Source organism: Equus przewalskii, chromosome 17, assembly GCF_037783145.1.
Source record: "Equus przewalskii isolate Varuska chromosome 17, EquPr2, whole genome shotgun sequence".
In the NCBI taxonomy this organism is placed as follows: Eukaryota; Metazoa; Chordata; class Mammalia; order Perissodactyla; family Equidae; genus Equus; species Equus przewalskii.
The window spans coordinates 46,076,436-46,082,968 of NC_091847.1; positions in this window are offsets into that span (position 1 = coordinate 46,076,436).

Genomic DNA, 6,533 nt, shown 5'->3' on the forward strand with positions numbered 1-6,533 from the left:
TTCCCATGTGTAGGAAAGTAACTAGACCATAATAACTAGACCCTGACCCCTCAAAAATGGAGAATACCAATTTTTTTCAATGAAAAAAATGCCTAATTCTGTAGGTTTGAAATCCACTTAAAATGATCATTCAGAATATTCCTAAAGAGGAAATGAATTTATTAAAGGACAGCACACAGGAGCAAAGGCATTGACAATATGGCTCTTTGTCCTTGACAATTGTCATTACAGCCAGACTTCATCGAGCACATAGTACATGTTGAGCTCAAGGCTCATAGGGAAGTAAGATTATCATCTCAACATAAGTACTGAGTCTAGGCAGACTTTTTCTAGGGTCCATGTTCTTAACCCCTAGTGGGTAACCTCTTAATCTTTAAATTCTAACCCAACTCATAGTCCCCATACTTCGTTTTGCATAAAAATAGCTTGAAGAACTTATTGCAAATCTAGTAGATATAGAGCGGAGTCCAGGGATCTACATTTTAACTGCAGCCCAGATCATAAGTGCAGACAGAATAAAGTACTGTGCTATACTGGTATGGCAGTGATCATGAGTATAATAATGAGTTATTTTGTACATCTGAGCATCAGGTGTTTGTTTTCTACCAGTTGGAGGAGCCAGCTTCTTCAGTCAGTACCCTTCATCCCCCAAGAGCTGCCTCCTTGCATCACTGCCCAGCACCAGCCAAGCTCCCTCTTATGACTGCTCTGTTTGCTCAAGATAAGTGGCACGGGCTTCTTCCAAAGATTCACTTTTCCTAATGTAACTGCTTTGGCTAAGCACTGGCATCCTTTTAGCACATTATGCCAAGAGCTGGAGAACATAATACTCCTCACAGGCCCACTGGGACTGCTGAGTGGAGAGCGTTGAAAAGCAACTCTTTCCAAGCTTTACTAAGAGCTGTAAGTGACAAGTTAAATTCTAATCCATCTTCTAAACACGATTAAATGGAAATGCTAAAAGGAATGGAAGGATGGAAGTAGCCATCTCTTATGGTAATAACATAATTTCCACTTTCGTTATGACTTGGATGTAAAAGTGAAGTGTTAAATAACTTGTAAAACTGATTAGCATATTGGTCATTTTTATTCCTTACTTCCAACCACTCATTCTCCACTTTGATCCTTTCATAAATGTATTTCTAAATTTATTTTACAGTGACTATTATTTATAACCATATAAACAGGGTCCAGTTTTAGTTATCACCCCAAGTCTTATAATGTCTGAGAAGTGCATAGTGCACTCAAGAAATGTTAACACAATGAATGAGTGTACACCAAGAAGCGCTATAAAAATACGAAACAAAAATGTGTTGGAGTAAAATTATTAGTTTTGATAAAGCTTGCTATTAGCATTGGTCTTATTAATATATTCTGAATTTCAGTGTATGATTTATTTTTTGAATGATAAATTACTCGAGGATATTAACCTGGCATGCCCTGCCATGATGTGTGTCCCAGATCTTAAAAATGTAGTAGTACAGAATTTGCAAAAAATCAGAGTGTTAAACTAACAGTGTTCTTGAGTATCAAATTGAAAACTAGAAAATAATTTTATTCATTAAAGAGGCAAAACTAGATGCATGGAATATATTTCTAGAGTCTAACAGGCAGTCTTGGGCTATATAAGTGTATCTGGTAGCACTTACTGTCGCCACAGATCTCGAACTCATCTAGGTTTCCTAGACCAAGTCTTTGGTCTCAGTTGCTGTCAATATACCAACTTTACATGGCCCTAGTCCCAACTATTGCAGCACAACCTAATGCTAAATTTTGTGACGCTTGCTCCTCCCACCACTTCTGACTCAAGGAAAGTTCCACGCAGCAGGTGGAGAGATTTGGCTTCCTGACTGGAGCTGAAAAAGGGAAGACTACTAGAAGGGAAGGCAAATTACTCCTCCCCGGGGAAAACTTTGACCAATGAGGGATAGGAGTTCCGAGGAACCAGAATAAATTCCCTCTCACCACCTTCCTCATTTGGACTGTTTGAGATGCAGCAGTTCTATACCACTTCTATGAAAGCATCCAGCAAGACAAAGCAAAAACTCATCCCTGCTGCAAAGCTGGGGCTGCCTCAATAATGCACTCCCGTATATCTGTTCTCCCTTTTATAGAGATCAGAATCTGAAGCAAAAGCTGTTTGCTTATGCTTTTTTGGTGATTGCTGTCCCTCAGACCTCAGCTCCCATAGGGTTGCAATTAGAAATGAAAATCAGGCACAGAAGTTTTTACTTCATATTCTATTTTCTATGAAATCCTATCTAAGACAATGTAGCTGACTGGGCAATGTTTAAGAACATAATTTCAGTCCTAATTCATGATTCAACGAGTACAGGAGTTTGTTCAGCTACCACTGGAGAGAACATGGAAAACCATACAGAAATACACTTCCCCAGAGAAACCTAAGTTAGGGACTCAGAAACTTCTCCAACAGGGAAGGCTGTAGGCCCAAACACTGTTCAAGGCTGCCTGAGTATTGCTAGAAGGAGATTTGTAATTGTGGTTGACAGGCACCCCAATGTAAGACTAGGAAGTCTTCTGAAAGGCAAGGGAAAGGACGACATGATAATATAAAAAATGAAGTTGAAAAATCAAGAAGCAAAAGAGGCAAATGGTTCAGAATTATGCAGAGTGAAGGAATCCTGGCTCGGAAAAGGCAGTCTAGAATAAACTGCTTTACCAGTGTCACACCAGCTTTACTTTCTTGCAGATACATCAATTTGATCATGGTATATTATCCTTTTTATGTATTATCAGGTTTGATTTACTAATATTTTGTTTAGGGTTTTTGCATCTATAATCATGAGAGACATGGCATGCAATTTGTCTTTTTTATAATATCCTTGTCAGATACTGGATCTGTGGTTATGCTGACCTCATAAAAGGATTCAAGTAGTTTTTCTATTTTCTGAATTTTGTGTATATCTAGGAAAGTTCACACGTGAAACCATGGGTTTCATGTTTCATTTAATTTCTTAAATAGGTATAGAGCTGTTCACATTTTCCGTTTCTTCCCATGCCAAATTGGGAAAATTACATTTTTAAGAAATTTCTCCATTTCATCTAAATGTTTAACTCATTGGAATAGAGTTGTCTATTACACTCTCTCTTATCTTTGTATACTTGTAGAATACGTAATGATGTTCCATTTTTAAATTCTTGATTTGGTAATTTCTTTTTTTTCTTGATCAGCTTTGCTAGTTTTTTCCAATTTTCTTAGTCTTTTTAAAGAACTAAATTTGGTTTTATTGAGTCCTCTACTGTTTCTTTGTTTTCCATTTCATTGTTTGTGCATCTTATCTTTTTTATTTTCTTCCTTTTTATTTTGGTTTTATTTGCTGATATTTTCCTCTCTTCTTTAGATGGATTCTTCAATTACTGATATTTGGCTTTCTTCTTTTCCACAATATGCATTTAAATCTACGAATTTCACTTAGCACTGCTTTAGCTGCATTCTATAAGTTTCTGTTTGTTTTGCTTTCATTTTCATTTAGCTTAAAATATTATCTTATCTCCTTGACAATTTGTTTGTCCAATGGGCTATTTAGAAGTGTGTTATTTTAATTGCTAAACAGTTAGAGACTTCGGTGTGTGTGTGTGTGTTATTTACTACGAGCTTAATTCTACTGTGGTCAGATAAGTATTCTGGATGATTTTTAAACCTTGAGCTTTATGGTCCAAGACACAGTCTATTTTGTTAAATGTTCCATGTGCCGTTGGGGAGAAAAAGTGTATTTTGTTGTTAATGGGTAGGATGTTCTATATGTCGGTTAGTCATTTTTGTTAATGGTGGTGTTCAAATATTTTTTATGCTTCTGATTTTTCATTGCCTTCTTTTATCAGCTACTGAAAGAGATATGGGAAATATCCTACTATGATTGCGGTTTTGCTTTTTATTCACATAATTTAGTCCATACTTTCTCTCTATATTTTAAAACCATATTTTGGGTACACAAAGATGTAATATTGTGATATCTTCCCAGGAAGTTCAACCTTTTATCATTATGAAATATCATTTTTGTTTCTAGTGATTCTTCTTGTTTTAAAATATTTTCATATGACTTTTAGTAAAGCTACACATTCTTTCTTTTGATTGATATTTCATGACATATCCTTCTGTATCCTTTTAATTTCAACCTTTCTTATATTTAAGGTATGTTTACTGCAATCAGAAAATAGTTAGGTCTATTTTCATCCAGACTGAAAGGCTTCATCTCTTAATGTTATCATTGGTATTTTGGGATCTAGATCTATCAGCTTACTCTTTTTTTCTCCATTTTTCCATTTCGTTCTTGTTTCTTTTTTCTCCTTTCTTAACTTATTATGAATTAATCAAATGCATTTTTTAATATTTCTATTTTCCTTTATATTCACTTAACTATAGATTGTATTGTTATTTTGGCAGAAAGAAGGATGGATTTCCTAGAGAGTACACAATGAATCCTTGATTTATTGAGCCTACCACAAAGTAATTCTTTCCTCTTTCAAGGTAGTTCAAATGGTTGCATAAATTATGGTATACTCAAATTCTGCTACATACAAGAATTTGGATGAATTTCAAAATCATAATATTCAGCTAAAGAAGATACATACAAAAGAGCACATGCTTTAGGATTCTATTTTTACAAAACACTGAAATCAACAAAACTAATTAGGGTGATAAAAGTCAGGATAGTGGTTTCTTTTGGGGAAAGTGGTAGAGAGAGGGCACAGAGGGAATTTCTTGAGTGCTGGATATTTTCTATACTTTTATCTATGTGTTGATTCCATGGTTGTGCTATATCCATGTTATAAAAATTCACTGAGGTGTACACGTACACATGTACTCGTCTATATATGATATATGTGTTATATTAATATATGTCAACCTTTAATATATTTAAAATAAAAATCTAGTTTTAATAATACTCCTCTAGCCTAACTCCTGTAAGTTGTCTAGACTGGTGAATAACTCTCTCTGTGCTCAAAGCACGTTATATCTTTTTGAGCTCTCGTGTAGGTATATTGAAATGTGCCAGTTTACTCAATGGATTCATAATTAAATCACTGATTCTTCAAGGAGGCTTCTGTGAAATGCAAGGGCATGGGTCCCTAAGTGCTCATAGTAATCCATCTTGTAATCAACCTTGATTTCAGAAAAAAGGAATTGTGAGTACTGTTCTCTTCAGCCCTAGGCTTGCTGTGGCGAGATAGGCATTGGCAACACAGCACACCAGGGACTTGGGGTATCTTTAGTCAAAAAGATGACGCTTACCTGCATGATAACTAGTTCCTCACATCGGTCTGCTTCTTTTTTCTTAGTCTTAGAATCTTGCCACAATTCTCTTTTTCTTCATTCTTCACTGACTTTATCAAGTAATCAAGGTGTGTGCTAGTTGAGCGATTAAGACAGATTTTTTTCTTGAAGATTCTTTCATGTCTTGGTTCAACTTGTATTGATCTTCCAAGACACTGGCTCCTTGACTTCTCACTCAGAAAAGAAGCTTCTTGTCTTTAAACTCATAGGCAGATTATTTCTACCCTTCTTGTTTAAAGAGTCGTTATAAATTCTGCACATGAGTCCGAGTTACTGTACTGCCTCCAGTGTGATGAGGCATTGTCTGCTGAAATGGTGTCTACCAACGCCTGGCCCTGTAGACCTTCACACAACTGGCGGAATTTTTTTTTTTGCTTCTCCAATGGTTTTTCTCTCTCTTCCATAACAAGAGCTTATTTTTCTTTTAACCTAAATTCCTTTTCTCCTCTTTTTTTGCACAGAATTACCTACAAATTTCTCCAGTCTCTGGCAGAAGAGACCTACGATCTTCCATTTTTATAGCAGCAGCCCAGTCTCCAGCCTCAGCCAGCAGGGCAGTGCAATGGCTTTACATTCACCCAGGCATGTCTAATATTGACCATCTCTTCCCAGGAAAGGAAACTCCTACTGCTTCGCATACTGGGTTTCCACGCAGGCTGCGTTGAAAACATTGTCTAGTCTGCAATTATACAGAGAAGTTTCCCTTTCTTTATGTAATGAAAACAAACAAATAAAAAAGAAAGAAATTGCACAGAATATTTTATATCTTCTGTCTTGATACACAAGCTTTTCCCTCAAATCACAACTCAAATCTGGTCAACCTGCATGCCTTTTAACAGTAAATTCTAATGTCATATGCTCATAATTAATCAGTACTCTTGGCATGATGATTTTAATTCTAGATAAACTCTGCTTTCAATTTGAGGACAGATTTTTCAGAGTCAAAAATAAATCAAACACAACTTCTAGCCCTTTCCAGTCTTCCCAGGAATACAGCTGCTATCTATCCAACTAGTTAGTCAAGCCAGAAACTTAGGAGTTATCCATGGCACTTTCTTCTCCTTGATCCTCACGTCTATTCCATCATTATTAGTAGAACCTGTTGCTTCACTCTTAAACAGCTTTTAAATCCATATCGTCATCCACATTTATTGTATCATTACCCTACTCCTAGCCACTATGAGCTCTCATCAGTACTAATGCAACCTCCTCCTACTGGTCCATCCACATATCCTCT